Source organism: Sus scrofa, chromosome 1 (genome assembly GCF_000003025.6).
Source record: "Sus scrofa isolate TJ Tabasco breed Duroc chromosome 1, Sscrofa11.1, whole genome shotgun sequence".
Taxonomy (NCBI): Eukaryota; Metazoa; Chordata; class Mammalia; order Artiodactyla; family Suidae; genus Sus; species Sus scrofa.
This window is the reverse complement of record NC_010443.5, coordinates 32,488,862-32,510,263: the sequence shown is the minus strand read 5'-3', so window position 1 is coordinate 32,510,263 and position 21,402 is coordinate 32,488,862. Positions and strand designations below refer to the sequence as shown.

Sequence of the window (21,402 nt, the reverse complement as noted above, 5' to 3'; positions counted from 1 at the left end):
CATGGGCAGTGCCACACGACCATGAAGAGCCAGGATTCAAACCCAGGCTGTCCAGTTCCAGAGACTTCAGTCAATCCTGCCACCAATTCCGAACAACTCCACTGTTGTAGAACCAGCACCTACGACAATTCCTTAAAGTCCACTATCAGTTGAAAAGCAAATATCAATCAACTATTACTACCATTTGGTGGTTTACGATCCTAAACAACATGTTCTAATTGAGCCCCTAATAAGTTTCACCTACTTTCGGGATGTGGGTTACATCACTATCTTAGCCCCTTCTTTCAAAACCAATGTTTCTTGAGTACTTTCAAAGCAGATGTACCAGAAATCACCAATACAAATGAATGAATCCTACTCTCAGAGTTCCTGCTGTGGTGCAGTGGGTTAAGGATCTGGGTGTTGTGTGAGGTTCAATCCCCAGCCCAATGCAGCAGGTTGAGGATCCAGTATTGCTGCAGCTGTGGCATAGGTCACAGCTGTAGCTCAGATTCAGTCCCTGGCATGGGAACTTCCATGTGCTGCCAGCACAGCAAGGAAAATTAAAAGAATCCTACTCTCAGCCTAGTGGGGGACAGAGGTAGCAATATTCAAAGTTCTCATCACTAATTCAGAAATTTTGGTAATTTAGATTCAGAAATTGCTACTAGTTTGAAAAGCTGATAGTTTTCTTTAAAACTACCATTGTCATCTCTACAGGAAGTAACACATGGGAAATGTTGGTTAAACACTCATAAAATACAAATCGGAATTACCATTATTTTATTTTATATTATATATTTTGCTTTCTTTTTTCGCTGCACCTGCAGCATGTGGAAATTCCTCAGGCCAGGGATCAAATCCGCACCACGGCTGCAGCAACACCAGATCCTTAACCCACCATGCCCCACAGCAACTTCCAACATCATGCTTTTTGAGGAGCACTTAATTCCCATTCTCAATTGTATTTGCTAGAAACATTTGCTCTCTACCAAAACTGAAGTAAGCTGAATAAAAAGGCAAATACAGTAGTCCTAATTATAGATTTCCTCAATTCAAAGCCCTAAAACAATTAAGATGGCTAGGCTGATCAACCCCTCCCCCCACCACAGGGAAAAAGGGGGCTAAAAAAATAAGTACAGGAAAGAGAGAAGAGGAGAAAAGAGGAAGGAAAGAGCGAAGAAGAGACAACGGACATGTGAACACCCATGAAAAAAAGATGCTCACCATACTCACAGAGAAATAAATAAAAGCTAAAAATTTAGAATGGAAAAATCCAAAAGCTTAATCATGTAATCATTGAGCAAGACTATGGGAACAGAGGCATTCTCTTATAATTGCCAGTAAAAGAATAAATTGGTACCGATCCAATGGATGTCAATTTGCCAACAGCTATCAAAATTCCAGATGTGAACACATTCGAAACCAGTTATTCTGCTGTGGGAATACATTTGACCATATGTAAAATAATGTAGGGATGGCTCACTATAACATTGCTTGCAATGCAAAGGATCAATGTCCATTGACAGGTGACATTATATTACATTCACAGGACAGAATACTATGCAGCTACAAAGAAATAAAAGCAGGAAGGTTTCCAGTCATTACAGAAGTATCTCTAAATTACAAAAAAGATTCTGCGGGCACATATGATATGCTATTCCCTGGTGGGTGGAACACAAAGTGTGTGGGAGCTATAAATATATGAATACACATACACATGTTTGCCTATATACACATAAAGAAAATAGGAAAGCAAAGAGAAGAGTGACAGCAGTGATTATGGGCAATGGCAGATGACAATGGGCAGACGAGGTATAGAGGTACACCTATGGAGACAAAGTTTTCACTGAGAAGTTTGCATAAACTGAAGCACTTGAATATGTAATTAGGAGGACAATACTTATGCATTAAAATATCTTATGCATTAAGTAAACAAAGCATGACTGGTCTACTTCCTTGGAGACAACCAAAATGCCACACTGCCACAAGTGAGCTTGTCATCTTGCCCTGGTCTCACAAAATGAACAGTCTGGGTGCAAAAGCCTTCCAGTCTATTCTAGCTCAGCAGTAGCATTAAGACAGCCTAAAATAAAAATGATTTTCTGGTGTATGAGGTTTAAGATTGTCTCCGTATCCTCAAAGAAATTGACTTCCACAAGCCTCTAATTCAGCATACTTTACCAATCCACCACTTACCCTCTACAGGCTGCTCTCCAAAGCAGAAAAATCTCAAAATCTAAGCTTTTAGAGCAACCAGACATCTTTTAAGAAGTATATCTAGCATCCACTGAAAAAAAAAAAAAAAAAAAAAAAGAAAGGAAAACAAACCCTATCCGAAAACTTGCTAGCTTTTTATATCCTTTTCCTCCTCACAAAAAGTAGGCTTTTGCTAACAATATTATTGGTGCCTATGCAAGCAAGCCAAAAAAGATGATTCCTAATTTTCTGCTGGAGGAGTTGGAACAGGGAACTTGGAACAGATTTCTTTGAAAGTTGAGGAAATGTTTTCAAAGGAAAGTAGAACAGAATGGGAAGATTCTTATTAAATTCCTAAGCTGGTCACACATAAACATCTCCAATCTTGGTCAGCTGCTTCCTCCTCATTTACAGGGAAAAGCAGGAATCAAACTGGCTTGTCCAGCACGAGGATGTCATGCTTCCTGTCCCCACCTCTTCCCTAGGCTCACGAGAAGGGGGGAAGCTTTGGTGCAGATGAGTAACTGCGTGTTCCCAGGGCACTCATCTGGTGGCTTCTCAATAAATGTCTTTTGTGACGTACCTAATGTTGGGGTGAGATAGACTTGGGCCATCATCATTAAATATAATGTCCTGTAGAGAAGGAAAATACTCTCATGAGCAATTTCTTCCAACGGCATCATAACCAGGCACAAACAGAGCAAAGGTAACATCAAAAATCTCCCCTGGTCAGCAACAGACAAGAGGGAGGATACTTTTTCTGAGTTCAGCTCACAAGTACCTTCTGCGCAGGATCCTTATCCAGCCCCATCCGAAAACTCACTTGGTATCAAATGGTCATCTACAACCAGTCTAATACTATTTCTGTGTGCATCAAACTCAAAATTCTATAGCTAAAAAACAACAGCGGTTCGGGAGGCTTTTCCCAAATAAGCTAACGGCAAATCCACCAAGGTTAACTGCACAGGATAAATGCACAGGCTGCAGACGCTGCATTTTAATAGGTCATAAGACAAAAGCTTGTCAAACTCAATCAACTCCCCACACTATGACAGGGCCACCAAGCTGGAGCCTACACTGATCTCGCGCTTTCAAATCCTCTTCTCCGTAAGCTTTGGGACACTGCAGTTGTCAGGCATGAATATTTAAACCTTGTCGAAAAACATAATTCACTTTTTAAGCTTTGGTGTTAGCTCTTCTGCCATTTTAAAAATATTCACAGCACTGCCAAAGAGCAGTCAATGCACAGCAGGTATTCTTAAAATACGAGATCACAGACTGAACGATTTTTCTAGCTTAGGTAAGCAGCTCCACATGTTGACGCCAGTGCTGTTGGTTGGTCAGCAGAAGGTGCTGTGAAGTGTTAGCATATGGACCCCGCGAGCCTGGCGTGACAAAAACAACTTTCCCTAGGCGGGAAAAGCTGTAATGACAATGGAATTACAGACATGCCATTTGGAATGTTTAAAAGCTTTTCCCCCACCAAAGTATTTCTATGCTGAGCATTAGTTTAGTTCAAAACTACTTTACTGAGTAAGAGCTTCAAATAACTACTTTTTAGGCGGTGCTGGCTAGGACAAGTTTTTACTTCGGCTCAATATATTTGTTTCTTTGGAGGGAAGATTCTCAAAATCCAACATGTGTAACATTTGATTTGGTAGAGGAGTCGGCTGGAGAATGTGCCATGCATTTCAACCTTCAGAATTCACCGAAAATTTCAAGCCAACAAAACGTCAGAGTTCAAAATTTCTCTTTCCATTTTCTTTATGATCCTGCTCTGAGGTTAAACTAAAGGTCATTGATACATCATGCAACGTGCCCTGGAACGTTCCAAAGGAGAGGGTGCACAGGGGAGGCAGGGGTCCTAGAATGGCTGTCCACGTCACCAGCACCGCCTCCAGTCATTATTGCCTCAGCTGAGCTGCCACTAATTTAAGGAGACAATTCTTTGTTGAACCTAAAAATAGAAAACTTAAACTTCACAAGTATACGTGCAGCCCCTAAAATACTTGGTATTTACCCCAGTGGTATAAGAACATGTCTGCGGTGTCAACAATAAAGAAGGAACTCACAGGTCACCCGGGCACTGCAATTGTACTGCTCTTCGTTCTGTTAGAAGGTAGCATTGAAACAAGATTCTCTTTGCAGAAGGTTGTTAGATGGATGAATGTTATCAAGAAAAAGCATGAGGAGGATTTTTTTTCTAAGTGTGGATGTTTGAACCTGGGCAACATGGTCACGTTTTGCATTTCTTCAACATGACAACAGATTAAATGTTCAGTAAAAGATGTTGATACTATGTATTAATCAGCTAATATTTAGTTACGATTTTACTTATGATGTGACAACATTAAAACCATATACAATCCTTTTTTTTTTTTTTTCTTTTTAAGTCCGAATCTGTGGCATATGGAAGTTCCCAGGCTAGAGGTCAAATTGGAGCTCCAGGGGCTGGTCTCCACCACAGCCACAGCAACACCAGATCCGAGCCAAGACCTACACCAAAGCTCACGGTAACACCGGATCCTTAATCCACTGAACAAGGCCAGGGATCAAACCCAAGTCTTCACGGATCTTAGTCAGGTTCATTACCACTGAGCCACAAAGCAAAGTCCATAAAAAACCATATACAATTCTTGATAGCCAGGAATGGCCACTCACCTACAGAGACTAAAAAATGTAAATTCAAATCTCTACTAGCCACAGTACAACTTTTTTTAATCAAATGAGTTAGTCTGTAAAATGCTTCATTTTCATACTAACTAAAATGAAACCTCTCATCCTTTAACATGTTCAAAAAATAACTGTACACTATTAACCTTACATAGTCTTCACTGTGCTTTAGGAATAATTAACTTTCAAATAGTGTATTGTACCACTGCATAAATCAATTGTGAAACAGCAAGATAGATATATAAAACCAACTGGCATCATTATTCTCATAGGTCAAACCTAAAACGGCAATTATATTAAAGATAACCTGACAACATTTAACATTTGCCTGGAAAAAATGCAAACAAATGGTCTAAAAATATATTGTACTTTTCACAGGGCTTGGTTCAAATATGACAGAATATATTTCCTTGCCAGAGAGTACACACACACAGGCTCCATCTATTCTGTCCTGTGTACATTAGTATTTCCCAAATTTTCAGTCTCCTAGATAGTGACAGTTTCAAAGGCAATCTTTCTTCGAAAGCGAGAGCAAGCAAGCATATACCACCAAACCCAACTGCCGCAACAGAAATTTCCTAAAAATCTCCCCCCCTTAAATACATACGCAGCTTTTTAAAAAGTACATCGAGCCTGTTGTCTGCTGTTCTCTGTCATTAGAAGACTGTGGAGAGCTGATGGAAATCCAGCTTCCAACAGCTTAATGAGCAAGACCAGCCCCACCCAGGCCAGACCCTGCTGGAGAAGGGCATGCTCAGTAGAAAAGCCCAGCTTGGTTCCAAGTTACTTCATTCCTCAGCTAGAAAATCCACTTGGGTCAAAGAAAAAGTCCTCCTGCTGCCTGTTCTACCCACTAGATGAAGAACACTTTATGTAAAGAATAGTGTAATGGCACAACTCGAATTCTAGGATTGTAATTTCTTACAATTCTACGACTGCTAGGGATTCTTTTCCTCATTTTTTTGGTATCATTTGTCTTGCACAGCTTTGGGTTTGCACCCCTCAGCTTTGTTTTTATTTCTATCATTTTGATCCAGCCTATAGACTCCAAAAGTATATGTATATAATATACTGTCTAATCATCTTACTTATAACCTGATATAGGAAAACCACGCAGATACACAGCCCAGTTTTCAACATATAAAAATGAAATAATCATTTTTCCATTTGTAAAAAAAAATTGCTTATTCATTTACAGTATATTTAAATGAAGGCTCATTTTAATATAGATTTATAAGTACCATCATATGGTTAGAAAGCTGATAAATCCCTGGTTTTTTTATTATAGTATCCTAAACTGCTGGATACAAAAGGTAATCCAACATCCATCTGTCATATGAATACAAATACATGTGGAAGTAAAGTACATTTACAGTCACTACAGGAAAATGCACTGATTTTAAGATTCGGGTCAGAGAAATCTGAGAAACAAGTAATATTCCTTAATTATACAATACCAATACCTCCTCTTCTATTCCCACAATTCAAAATTCTGGTTGGTTTTTTCCCCAATACAAATATTTACATTAACAAATCAGGACCAAAGAGTTCCCGTTATGGCTCAGCGGGTTACAAACCTGACTAGTATCCATGAGGATGATGGTTTGGTGTCTGGCCTCACTCACTGAGTTAAAGGATCTGGCATTGCCATGAGCTGTGGCATGGGTCATAGACATGGCTCAGATCTAGTGTTGCTGTGGCTGTGGCCGGCAGCTATAGCTCCAATAGCCTGGGAACTTCCATATGCTGCAGGTACGGTCCTAAAAAAAGAAAAAGAAAAAAAATTCCAGACTAAGGTAGTCAAGACTCTGGATTCAGGCACATATTTTTACAACTTGAGCCTGCTAACCAAACGATACTGATCATCGAGCAGTTCCTAGGTCGATGAGTATTCCACGATCACATTCACCCAACAGCAGTCTTAAAAGAATACATTCTTTAATTACAAATAAAACACTTTAGATACTTAAATAAACAAGATATCACCTGTACCAACGGGTAGAGAAAAGGTAAGATTTGCTTTACAGGACCTTACTGAAACTATATTTCAGTAGCAGCTCTTAAGAGATTAACCTCTAACAAAATGAACAAACAAAACTTTTAAAATTAAAAGTCATTCTAGGAGTTCCTGTTGTGACTCAGCAGGTTGAGGACCCAACATTGTCTCTGTGAGGATGTGGGTTCAATCCCTGGCCTCACTCAGTAGGTTAAGGTTCTGGCACTGCTGCAAGCTGCAGTGCAGGTCACAGATGTAGCTTAGATCCAGAGTTGCCATGGCTAGGGCATAGGCCACAGCTGCAGGTCTGATTCAACCCCTACCAGGTGCAGGCATCAAAAGAAGAAAGAAAGAAAGGAAATGAAAGGAAAAGGAGAAGATAGGAGAAGAAAGGAAGAAAGAAAGAGTCATTCTGTATGATGGAAGTAAACTTTACTATCCATCACAAAATTTTCACTGGATCACAAAAGGGCAATTTGGTGAGTTTTTTAAGTATAGCCAATTTTATTCAATTCATCTTCTATTCAGCTTATGTTCTTCCCAAATTTTTAAATGTATTTTTTAAAATAGAAACTGCAGTAAAATGGCAGATTTACTTCAATATACTTCCTTGGGAAAATTGGCTCAAACTTTTTTTTTAAATGTATGCTCCATGGAACCCAGCAATCTTAGAACTGCTGATACAGAGCACTGGACCCAGTGAAGCTGACACTGGTAGGTCTCTACAGTCTACCCCAGGGATCTCGCATCATCCCTATGCCTTCTGGCCTCTTAATTCCCCTACTTTTAACAACTGAATTATGCCCCTCCCCACCCCCCTCCTCTGGCAAATCCCTGTGTTAAAGCACTAACCCCCAATATGATGGTATTTGGAGATGGGACCTTTGAGAGATAATCAGTTTTAGATGAGGTCATAAGGGTGGGGCCACAATGATGGAATTAGTGCCCTTATGAAAAGGGACACCAGAGATCTTGCTCATTCTTGCTCTCTCACCTCCCCATATGAGGACACAGAGATTAGCAGCCAGCTACACACAATCCAAGAAGTGGTTCCTCCCCAGAAACTGACCATAATGGCACTTTGATTCTGGACTTTCAGTCTCCAGAAGTGTGAGAAAATAAGCTTGCTGTTTAAGCAATCCAGTATATGGTATTTTGTTATGGAAGCCCAAGCTGACTAAGGCACCTACTTTTCTTTCTTTCTTTTTTTTTTTTTTTTTTTTGGTCTTTTTAGGGCACACTCACAGCATAAGGAGGTTCCCAGGCTAGGGGTTGAATCACAGCTGAAACCTCCAGCCTATGCCATAGCCACAACCACTCTGGAGCCTGGCCACATCTAAGACCTAAACCAAAGCTCACGGCAATGCCAGGGATTGAATATGCATCCTCATGGATACTAGTCAGATTCATTTCCTCTGTGCCACAATGAAAACTCCTGGCACCTACCTTCTTAATTCTGGAACCCAGTGCTACTGCTCAAGCTCCTCTGATGTCTTCAACCCTGCCCATAGGACAACAGAATCTCATTGTTCACACAAAAGTCAAGAGAATTAAGATAGAAGGTGAGTTCTGTGGCACTATGATTTGGAAAAAGAACAAAGAATTAATATAATGGATTAAAAAAATAATCCACATAATTTAAATGAGTTTCCAAACTCATATGCCCAATGAGTGCTAGAGTCAGAATTTACACCTATTTGGTCTGCATCAAAGCTAACACTAGTGGCCCTGGTGGTATAGCAGAGGGCAGAGCTGCCTTTCAAAGCCAAAGCACTTTTCCACCAATGCTGCATTACCTTGATTTTAACACTCCTGTTTCCCAGATGAGGAAACTAAACCCAAAGAAGTGAAATAACTTATATAATGTTATTCAGCAAGTTACTGCCAGGGAAGTTACAAACCAGATCCACTGTCATTTAAGTTAATTCCCAGAGACTTTTAACATGCCAAAGTAAACCGAATACTTAGGCTGAAACATTCACAAATCTCTTAATATAAAAAATTGTTCATATGAACTTATATCTATTATCTCTATCTTAGGAAGACCCTATTTAAAAACTGACTTGTTGCTCTATTAAAAAGGGAAATTAGAAGTTTATTCTCAGAATACTATTTTTTAAGTATTCAAGGGAGTTGGTTGGGGTTAGGGTGGGGACGTTTTTCCTATATTTGTATATATGAGCCTGTATAGAGACAGAATTAAACCTAGTATCATAATTTCTTGACTTTTTAAAATTGCCCTACCTCCTGCCTTAGGGGAAAAAAAATTCGAACTCAGTGAGATATAGAGGCTGCAATAATCTGATGGGTCACTCATAGTTCCAAAACCACAGGCACTCAAACCCTGCACAGAAAATAAAGTTCTCAGTGCTGCAAAAAGGGACAATGAGGAAGATAGTTCCTTTCGGTCTTTCAGCCTTCCCATTCATCTAGCCTCCTTCTGAGAAGCAGACATCATCTGTCAAACTGGAAAAAATTTTCTAGCATAACACGAAAACAACCTAAAAAGTACTCCAAAAAATAAAGGCAACCCTTCCATGTTTGACTCTACTGATTTTACAGAGAATCCAACCCCTTATATGCCAATTATCACATGAGCATGAACAAACATGGAGAAAAGTTTATGACTCTCTCAATCTGGATGAACTTCAGTTGCTATAAGTAATTTTCTACCAGCCCACAGTGCTGTCTGGTGTCAGTAAAAAGAAGGAAAAAACAAATACTAACCAAACCAAACAAAAAATAAAACAAAAAAAAAAAAAAACAAAACAACCACTACACTAGTTCCATAGCTTCTATGCCTAAAAATTATCTTTTGACCACACACCACCACAGTTTAACTTCTCTCAGGCTCTAAACCCGGAATAATTTCCACAAGTGCACATGAGTCATTCGCAAAGTTTCTTTCCTACCACATCTTTTAAAATGTAGCATTAGAAAGTACTACAGACTTAGGAGATGCTGGGAAAGAAAAATCTGTATGACCCCAGATTTTTACAGGGTGTTTGGAGAAGGAGTAGGAGCAGGTATAGGAGGGAAGAAGAAGAAAGCGGTGGTGGTTAGGAATCTGTAAACAAAAGTTAATGGGTTTTTTTTTGGGGGGGGTTGCCTTTTCTAGGGCCACACCCACGGCATATGGAGGTTCCCAGGCTAGGGGTCAAATCAGAGCTGTAGCCACCGGCCTACACCACGGCCACAGCAACGTGGGATCTGAGCCCCATCTGTGACCTACACCACAGCTCATGGCAATGCCAGATCCTTAACCCACTGATCCAGGCCAGGGATCAAACCCGCAACCTTATGGTTCCTAGTTGGATTCGTTAACCACAGAGCCACGATGTGAACTTCCAAAAGTTAATGTTTTGAAACCATCTAAAAAGTGTTAGGACAAAGCAATAAACAAATAAAAGGACAAATAAAACAAAAAAGCATCACTATTAGAATTACACATTCAGGCCAGTACAGTAATCCAGCATTTACTTTAAAAAGCATTATTTTCATTCCACTTACATCTATGAAACATTTGCCGAGTTCCTCCTTTGCCCCAGACACTAGGTCTAAGCCCTTAGGACTGGAAAATTCTTCCCCAATGAGCCCTTAGGGAATTCAGAGTCTAGCAGGGAAGACAGATATATAAACAAATAATTACACCACATGGGATAAGGGCTGTAAGAGAGGTACAGGAAGGACACTGCAAAGTGCACAGTTCCCTTGGGGAGGGCAGGGAAGGCATTATAGGCTGACAATGCTTAGACTCATTCATCTCTCATTTTATTTTAATGATTATTTTTTTCCATTATGGCTTGTCTACAGTGGTCTGTCAATTTTCTACTGTTCAGCAAGGTGACCCAGTCACACATACATGTATATGTTCTTTTTTCTCACATTATCATGCTCCATCATAAGTGACTAGATATACTTCCCAGGGCTATACAGCAGGATCTCATTGCTTCTCCACTCCAAAGGCAATAGTTTGCATCTATTAAGCCCAAATTCCCAGGCCATCCCACTCCCTCCCCGCCCCCCTGGCAACCACAAGTTTTAGATGAACAAATGCTACTGCTAATGACGTGGTCATGACCCCTCCTTGCCTTATGGATTAAAAAAATAATAAAAGTATTTACCACAAAGCCCATCACATGCAAAGCAGAAACAAAGATCTCGCTAGCACCTGGGCAATACCTTACATGTGACTGAGCAAAATGAGGATCTCACAGAATAAAGAGGGGCCAAAAGGGATCTCAGCATTTATGTCCCCCCGTCCTTACCTTTCACAGAGGGGGAACCTGAAATTCAGAAGTAAGGTGACTTGTCTAGGTTACACAGTAATTCAGTAGCAGAACCCTGGTTGGATGTCAGATTCTGCCCAATAATTCCATTGCCTTTCCCTACTGCAGACCACCCTGCCAGGATGTGAGGGAACGGCAGAGACACTGCTGAGGCGGCCACCGAGAATCGAACCCCTTTATGCTGGCCAAGGGCCAGAAGAAACAAAGAGCCCCAATGGCAGGTACCTGGGAGACCTCAAATGCTCCCCCAATTCTGTCCCATCCTTTGGGCCCAAGAAAACCCTACACCTCTGCAACCCTCCCAAATTATATTCCCAAAATGAAGAGATCATTAACCAAGAAATTACCTACTCTCCCCAATCTGAAATAACATTAAATTCATGCTCAAACAGTCAGAATGTATTCCCATGTTGTCACTTAGCTAATTAAGTCTATAAAATGGAAGTACCAGCAGATATCCTGCCTAGAGAATGGGATTCTTGTGAGCTGCAAAAGAGACTCACTGTGATAGCTACTGGTAAAGTGCAATATGCTAAATGAATGCAAATTACTACTGAACAGAATTTCAATCATCGAAAAATTCATCTAGGCTTCTCCTCAAAAAAGGCTGAATGCATCCTTACATTATTTTTAAAAAATCCAACATTAACACATAGTTATCTACCATTTATTTTTCTCTTCAACCTGTGTAAGGAAAATTGTTCCCCTACCCTAATCTACCCTCCATCATTTCCCTTCCTTTCCTCCTTTCCCTTTAAAACAGCTACTGTTTCCAAGACTCTCCTACAACTACATAAACAGCAAACACGTCAACACAAAGGCTCTCATCAAAAAATGTTGGAGTTCCTGTTGTGGCTCAGCGGTAATGAACCCAACTAGTATCCATGAGGATGTGGGTTTGATCCCTGGCCTCACTCCGTGGTTAAGGATCCGGCATTGCCATGAGCTGTGGTGTAGGTAGGTCACAGATGCTACTCGGATCTCGCCTTGCTGTGGCTGTGCAGTAGGCTGGCAACTGCAGCTCCTATTAGACCCCTGGCCCTGGAATGTCCATATGCCGCAGGTGCAGCCCTAAAAAGGCCCAAAAAAAAAAAAAAAAAAAAGTTGTAGAAAGCTGAGCCCTGCTTCCACCAGGACCAGCAAGGTGTATGAAACAAGCAAGGCACAGCTACACGGCATGCCCTAGGAGGTACGACCCCAGCTGGGGTCCTCTCCTCCCTTCGCCTGCATCACAGTCTCCCTTTAGCCTGCTGGATGTCATCTATACGGTTTGGGCAATTTGTCTGAGAACCCAGTGGACTTGCAACCCTTCACACCTTTATTAGCTCCATAATTTGAAACCATAGCTCCACTAATTTTTTTCTGTAGCTTCACCTTTAAAACTTACCCCTCCAAACATCGATTATGAAAGAAAACCCTAAGCACAAGTGCTAATATATTTTCAACCTACAGTCCCTACCCAACCAATACAATAAACAACGAATATCCAACATCAAGCTAGAGGACTCACCATTACCTGTGCCTATGAGATCTTGATGTTAATTCTACACTGTTAGGTTTTGCTAAGATCCGCTCATCCAATGAGAAATTGTGCTTTGCTTACTTAGTGATAGCTGCTGAGGATATACACCTCTGTAAATTTGGCTTCAGCAGTGCAAGGGAAGGTACTTAAATGAATAAATGTACAACAAAGAGAATAAGAGCTAAAACATAGGCACAAACATTTCAACAGTAATGTGCCTCATTTGATGAGGGAAGAACACTTCCGGAGGTGACATTTGATCTGACTGACCTTGAAGGATATGGAGGAGTTTACTAGGCTGATTGTAAGTGGGTAAAAGCACACTCCTCACCGTGGGAACAGCAAGAAGGGCACAGAACCATGAGATAAATGTATTGCAGAGAATGATAAGCCCATCCCTCAGCTGCCCGGAACATGGGGTTTGGGGGGAGGGTGGAAGAAACAGGACAAGGGAGGCAGTGGCCAAATAATGAGTGACCAGTCTGCTAAGCGCTGATGTTTTCACTCTATCCTGTGGGCAATGAAAAATGACCTTAATTTTGCATTTCTGCAAGATGACTTTGGCAGTCACATGAGAAAAAGGGAAACAGTAAAAAGAAACTGGTGAAGAAGAGGCTGATCTGAGAAACAGAATCTTAACAAGACAGAGGCAACAAAGATGCAAATGAAGAGATGAAGTTAATAAATACTTAGTTAAAAAGGACAGGATTTGATAAAGAATTGGATGGTGGGAGTCGGAGAGAACAAAGTTCCCAGGTTTCTGGCAGTGCAAGGTCCGCTAGTAGTGACATTAGCCAAGGATTTCCAGAAAGAGTAGGAAATGGGATGAAAGAAGCACAAGCTTCTACTTTTAATGCATTTGGACTGAAGTGACTGTGTGACATCCAGTGTCTGAACAACAGAGTCTCGGTTTCCACACTAAGACTTGGAACTGCTTGGTCAATCTGTGTTATTTGAAGCTGTGGAAGAGATGAAACCCCAGGCAAGACAGAGGAAGAAAAACCTCACAAGAAATCCCCAGGCAGGGAGCAAGGAACCTCTAAGGGAGTCTGGGAAGGATCAATATACAATAAAGACAGCAAACCAAGCAGGTACAGCCAAGAAAGAAGAGTTGAGCTGGGAAGAATGGCCACCAGGGCCAAGGGGAGGCTGCTTCAGGAACCAAATAAGGCTTTACAAGGGTCAGGAAAAGACTGCGGATAACCTCAAAGAGCAAGTTCAGTGGACAGTGGCAGCAAAAGCCACCTGGCTAGAGAAAAAATACTCCAGAGAGGAGGGTAAGAGAAAAGGGTAAACTAATCTCTGAAGTTTAGTGGTGAAGAAAGAGAAGAGGGATGTAACAAAGGCACGAAGTACAGGTTACGAGAAGACATTTACATACACGAGATGTTTTGGGTGTTTTATTTAGTGCAGGTTCCTGGTGGGAAAGCAAAGTAGGGAGAAGTTCAAGACGAAAAGGAGAAAAGAAAAATAAACGTCAGGTGATTCAGAAGAGAGAAGAAAAAGGATCAAAACCACAAGAGAGGCATTTAATCTTGGACAGCAAGAGGGACTCCTCTTAGCCGGAGACCAAAGAGAAAGTAACTGGAAACATGCCTGGGCTGGATGGACAAGGAGGGGGTTTAAGGCACCTAGACAGACAGTGCACCTGGAGCTCTGGTCTCCATCCCAAATAGCTTTGATAACTTTGGAGCATTTAAAGGGGTGGGGTTGGGAGGGTACCAAGACAAGGGAAAACTTTGGAAAAAATATGGTGAATTTCCTAGAATAGATTCAATGATAATTCTCCTGGCATTCATGTCAATATAAGATTCAAAACGGGTTAAACTGAACAATTTTCAACATGAAAAGTTATTACCATTTTAATTTTTCAAACTTTGGGGTTTTCCACATCATCTTTTATCTTCCAAGATATTAACTGATTTTCATATCAATATCTATTAAATTACCAAGAAGAGACTCAAATGAGCACCCTCTTCATATCGAAATAGAGGCAGAAAAGAAGCTAAAAAAGAAGTCACTGAAATCACAAGGTTTGGGGAGGGGTATTCAGTTGTGTTTAAATTATAGTGTGTGCCAAAGGCTTGGATAAATGTATTTTACAAGATACAATAACCATAACTGTAATTCCTATTCTCAAACTGTGAAGCCTGTGTCTCAATGAAATGCCAGTTTAAAAGACAAGACAATAAAGACCACGGTCACCACCAGAACCCCATAAGAATATGTGAAAGGTTATAAAACAAAACTCCTTTTATAGAGTTGAATCCTTTCCAGGGTGGGCCTTTAAGACATTCTGACAGTACACACAAATACTATCTCTGGAACAAAACCAAAAAGGCACAGCTGCAAGACATCTTCCACTGAGGTTGTAACTGACTCAATAGCAGCCCTTCCTTTGAGCAAGAGAGTCTATAAAAGCCAGAAGCAGAGCAATTTTCCCCCACAAACTGCTTAATGGAGTCACTTTCTCCTGATCCAAACTGTAGCTTTATTAAAAAGCTAAAATAGACAGCATGGCCAGTATAACTGAATAAATTTGTAAAAGAAAATATAAATAAAACTTGAAAAAAGTATCTCTAAACTCTTTCCATCAAGAAAAATCCCCAACTGAACCAAAACTATAATAACATGGATATACACATTTTTTTAATTATAATCCATTAACATCACAAACAGAAAATTTGGATTTACCTTAACAGAATTTTTTCCAAAACCTCTAAGTTGTAGCAGTGCATTCCCCCCCAACCCCAAATTAAATGATTACTGTTAGTATTCAATACTGACTGAACTTACAATATCTGGATATTTGTGACTGCTAAGAATAAAAAGTCCAAGACATTTTGGAATCAACTAGGCATAACTCTAGCATAAGAACAACAATTCAAGTAACCAAATCAGTATTTTATTTGTGATGCTTCCCAAGCTTGGAGTTTGACTACATTTCTATAGCAACATCAACAAAATACTCTATATAAATACTTTTGCATCCAAGATGAAAACCAATAACCACTTCTCTAGTTCATTCTTACTATGGTTTCCAAAAAAACAAAACAAAAAAAAAAAACATTCTTCCTAAACTTCATTCCAGAAACTTCAATATCTAGGTCTTAAATATACAACAGTTGCAGTTAAGCACAACTGTCAGATACTCCCAATTCTTCAGAAGGGACACTGATGACTGAAGGCATAATTTTGTAACTTCTTTGACAAAGACTCATTCTGAGCAACAAAAAAAGATGAGAATGAAAGAAATTACTAACAAATGATTTACTTAGAAAATTAAAAGCTAGAGAAACAGAACACTGAAAATTTTGCCAAAATGTAAAGCAAAGGATTCAATATCCTAAAGCCAAGAGATAAGCAAATTTTTCTTTAAGTTTCAGATATGCTTTCAAAATCTCTTTTGTTGGAATTGTTTTGAAGTAAACAAAATATTTCACTAGGGTTACTATTTTGTGAGCAAGCTCTCTGAATTACTTACAGCATCCTTATTTATGCCTCAAAATCCCTCTTCACAGTATCATTAAGTTTATATTACACATGAATAAAATGAGGCTCGGATAAATGAAATAACTTTCCTTAATAAGCATGGAAGGCAAAATACTGAAGTGGTTATTAATCGTCAGTCCTAGAGTTAGAAAATTTGAACTTGGATCCTGGATTAACCTAACAACTATACACAAGGCAGATGTTGGGGTCTGAATCCACTTCTATCTCAGTGGAAACACGTTCTTTACATGACACCATGACACTTATACAAACTCCCAGGTGCAGTTCACCAAATACCAAAATGCAGTCTTTACACAAAGTCTCATCTACCTATGCCTCACATTTGCACATGGATTTCATACATTAGAACTTTACTCCACTGCTTTTACTCTAATACAAAAAATTTTCTCAAAAAATATTTTTTAGGGAGTTCCCATTGTGGTGCATCGGAAACAAATCCAATTAGGAACTATGAGGTTGTAGGTTTGATCCTTGGCCTTCCTCAGTGGTTTAAGGATCTGGCGTTACCTTGAGCTGTGGTGTAGGTCGCAGACGCAGCTTGGATCCTGCGTTGCTGTGGTGCAGGCCAGCAGCTGTAGCTCTGATTTGACCCCCAGCCTGGGAACATCCATATGCCGTGGGTGTGGCCCTTAAAAAAAAAAAAATTTTTTTAGACATACATAAGGAAAACTGTAAAGCACAAGTGAAAATTCTGGAGCTTTCTATCTTCCAAACACATACATATATATCAACAGGGAGTTCCCATTGCGGCTCAGTGGAAACAAGTCTGACTAGTATCCATGAGGATGAAGGTTTGACCCCTGGCCTGGCTCAGTAGGTTAAGGATCTGGCGTTGCCCTGAGCTGTGGTATAGGTCACAGACATGGCCTGGATCCTGCGTTGCTATGGCTGTGGTGTAGGCTAGTGGCTACAGCTCCAGTTTGACCCCTTGACTGGGAACCTCCACATGCCCTTAAAAAAAAAAAAAAAAAAAAGACAAAAAAAATTATATTTATCTCAACAGATACATACCTGGCACATAATGTTAATGGTTAGGTAAATACCACATCATGTCTTTTGTCAAAGCACTGAGAACCATTCAAGAAGATGACAGAAGAGCAGATGAAAAGCCATCCCTACAAACCTGTGAGTTAACTATAAATGCATTAAATCAAGTATATGCTTATGGGCACTATAAACACATATACTAGATTTCCCAAAATAGTTCCCATTTCAAATATTCCATTTCACTCTTCCCTTAAGGATCCTAACACATTCCAGATCACATATAAAAATGTTTTAGATGAGAAAACATGATCATCTAATGTAGGGATTTGGGACTGAGATAAACTGCAGGCAAGAGGGGTAAATAGAAAAAATGTGCCACAAAACTTTGCAAGAAAGGCTAGATTGCCAGGGACATCCACGAAAGGCGGGAGCAGTCCTTCAGCAGGGTGAAGCTGCAAGATGTTCAAGGTGTTCTGGCAGTCTGGGCAAGTCGGAAGCAGTGAGCGGGGCAGCAGGTGACTGCTATCACTGAACCAGTCACATACAAAGGTAAGTCAGAGGTAATGCTGAAATATGACAGCTGGAAAGATTGTTGAGGGCTCTGAAGGTTAGGATAAGGACTCAGGGTTAAAGAACACAGGTCCCTTGGCCTAGAGTTTTGTTTTGTTTTGTTTTGAGGGGCAGGGGGAGGGGGGCGGTGGTAAACAGTATTATTGAAATACCACACAAGTTAACCACATTTTTTTGGCTACACCCATAGCACGCAGAAGTCCCTGGGCCAAATCAAACCCATGCCAGAGCAGTGGCAACACCAGATCCCTACCCACTGACCCATTTGGGATCTCCACAAGTTACCCACTTTAAGTATACAACTCACTATTTTTTACGATTGTCAGTTGTGCAACCATTGCCACAAACAATTTTGGAACATTTCATCAGCCCAAAAAGAAACCCCAAACATCCTAACTCATTCTAAGAGGCCTGATAACAAAGCCAAAGATGTCACCAAAAAAAGTCCTCAACAAAATACTGGCAAACCAAATCCAGTAATATATTAAAAACTCTACCATTACCAAGTGGAATTTATTCTAGTAATATAAGGGTGATTCAACATATGAAACTCAATCAATATAATAACATACTAGTAGAAAGAAGAAAAAAATCATGATCATCTCAATAGAGAGAAAAAGCATTTGACAAAATCTACTACCTTTCGTGAATAACACCCAACAAACTAAGAATAAAAGGAAACTTCCTCAACATGATAAAGAGCATCTATAGAAACCCACAGTTAAAATCATACTTAGTGGTGAAAGACTTGAAGGCTTTCCTCCTAAGATCAGGAATAGACAAAATGACCCCTTTTCACCACCTCTCATCACTAGATTCAATGTTGTACAGTTCAAGCCTGGGTAATTAGGCAAGAAAAAATAAAAAGCATCCAAAAAGAAAAAGGAGAAGTCTATTTGCAGACGACATGACCACATAAATAAAAAATCCTAAAAAATTCAGAAAAAAAGGCTAATAGAAGAGTTTAGCAAAGTTGCAAAATATAAGATCATACACAGACTTAGTTGTATTTGTATACACTAGCAATAAACAATCCAAAAATAATTCTGCTTCTCAAGAAAAAGAATACAATACATAGGAGTGAATTTAAGGAAGCACAAGACTTGTACACTGAAAACTACATAACATTGTTCTAAATAAATCCATGTTTATGGACTTGAAGACTTAATATTAAGATGGTAACAATCCCTAAACTGACTGACAGATTCAATGTAATCCCTATCAAAATTCCTGCCCCCCCTTTTTTTTTCTAGAAATGGATAGGTTAAATACTAAAATTTTTATGGAATTGCAAGGGTCCAGATAGCCAAACTAATCCTGAAACAGAAGAAAAAGTGGGAGGAATCACACTTCCTAATCAAAACTTATCACAAATTCAGAGTAACCAGAACAGTATGTACTGCCACAAAGACACAGAGTCAGTGGAACAGAACTGAGAGTCCAGAACTGAACCCATACATCTATAGCCAATTCATTTTTGACAAAAATGTTAAGCCCATTTGATGGGGAAAGAACAGTCTTTCCAACAAATGGTACTAGGACAACTGGATATCCAAATGCAAAAGAATGACTCTGATCTCCTGCTCCACACCATACACAAAAATTAACTCCAAATTAACCAAAGACTTAAAATGTAGGAGCTAAAGTCATAAAACTCTTTAAAGAAAAAGAGTTGTATAAATCTTCATGACTTTGGACTTGGCAACACAGTCTTAAATATGACACCTGAAAAACAAGCAAGAAAAAAAAATAGACGAACTGGACTTCATCAAAATTAAAACCATTTCTAAGTCAAAAGACACTGTCAAGAAAATGAAGAGACAATCCACAGAATAAGAGAAAGTATGTATAAACCATATATCCCACAAAGGTATCCAGTATGCAGAACATATAAAGCACTCTTACAACTCAACAACAAAATGACAAACAACCTAACTAAAAATTGGGCAAAGGACTTGAATAAACATTTCTACAAAGAAGATATAAAATGGCCAATCACTACAGGAAGAGATATTCAATACCATTCACCATTAAAAAATGAAACTAAGACCACATAAAGATACCTCTTCAAATCCTCTAAAATGAACACTGAAAAAAAAATTTTTTTTTAAAGAAATTAAGTCTTGGTGAGGATTTGGAGAACTTAAAACCCTCATTAACTGCAGCTAGTGGGAATGGTAAATGGTACATCAGTTTCAGAAAGGATGGGGGGAATAAGGAATGACTGCTTAAGGGATATAGGGTTTCTTTTGAAGGGATGGAAATGTCCTGAGATAGTGGCGACAGTTGCACAATATTTTGAATAAAATAAAAACCAGGGCACTGTATACTTTTAAAAGCTAAATTTATGGGAAGCGGGGAGGGAGGTGAAGGAGAGGAGGGCAGGAGGGAGGGAGGGACTGAACATTTCATAGAAATGGAATCATTCTATAAACAGCCTTTTGTATCAAGGAAATAGATGATGATTTGGGAGTCACCCCAGAAGTGAGAGAGAATGACCCTAGTTTTAGTATTTGTTACTATTATTCATCGTGTACCTTAGTTCCAAATAAGAGACTATTCTTTAAAGTTTTGGTAATACAGTAATAGAGAAGGGGCATCTTAAAAGCCTGGATTTCCTCAAATTATCTGACTATCCTCAAAAGACTATCTGACTGGAGTTCCCGTCGTGGCGCAGTGGTTAACGAATCCGACTAGGAACCATGAGGTTGCGGGTTCGGTCCCTGCCCTTGCTCAGTGGGTTAACGATCCGGCGTTGCCGTGAGCTGTGGTGTAGGTTGCAGATGCGGCTCGGATCCCGCGTTGCTGTGGCTCTGGCGTAGGCCAGTGGCTACAGCTCCGATTCAACCCCTGGCCTGGGAACCTCCATATGCCGCGGAAGCGGCCCAAGAGATAGCAACAACAACAACAACAAAAGACAAAAAAGACAAAATAAATAAATAAATAAATAAATAAATAAAAAAGACTATCTGACTGGCAGGGCATCCAAAGGGGAAGAACTAAATGAAAGTCTGCATAGTAAGAGTGGAGTTCAAGGCGCTCTAACAACCGAACATGTTCTCAAGCCGGTACAGAGTCACCTACATGCATTAACTGAGGAAATATTCAGAAGGAAGTCTCAGCATATCAGGTTAATCTACCAAAATAATACTGGCTACAAACCAGCTCAACAGGGCAGGATAAGCGCTAAGAAAGGAAAGACAGGAAGCCCAGTATCAGATTCTTTGTTCATTGGGCAAATAACTGAGAGCCTACTAACTGTCAAACAATTGTGAACACAGAGGTGACAACTGCCTTTGTGGAGCTTATAACCTGATGAGGGAGAAAGGCAAGTAAAGAGTCAGTCAATGGGGGAGAGGAAAGGGAGGTTATTCACAAGAAGCGGAAGGACATCTTGAACAGTGGAAGGAAAAATCATAGAAGGAAAGACACCCAGAGGAAGGTGTATCTAAAATGAGACCTGATGGCAGAGTATTGCTGCAACATATATAAAAGTCTAGATATGAGCGAAAACCTGACAGAAGAGCAGGGAAACCCAATTAGTAAGTTAAAATCTAAAACAACAAGAACCTTATAAGATAAAAGCTATGTAAATCAACTATAATTAAAGAAAAAAAAACATTCAACTCAAAATGTTAAAAAGTAAAAACAATTGTTTTAAAAAGATAAAAGCT

General features: G+C 39.7%; 1 protein-coding gene across 41 annotated transcripts in view; it reads right to left on the bottom strand.

Annotated features, from left to right (window-relative positions):
• Window positions 1–21,402, bottom strand: part of EPB41L2 (erythrocyte membrane protein band 4.1 like 2) — a 212,434-nt gene that overhangs the window by 120,380 nt on the left and 70,652 nt on the right. Inside the window, exon 1 of one of the 41 annotated variants that reach the window (XM_021088047.1) lies at window positions 5,459–5,603. The exons of 37 other annotated variants lie outside the window; for them this stretch is intronic. The gene's annotated coding sequence lies outside the window, so the exon portion shown is untranslated. Of the gene's footprint in view, window positions 1–2,761; window positions 2,783–5,458; window positions 5,604–21,402 lie in introns of those variants that run through there. 3 more of the 41 variants (XM_021088213.1, XM_021088143.1, XM_021088084.1) reach the window with 3 other exon arrangements.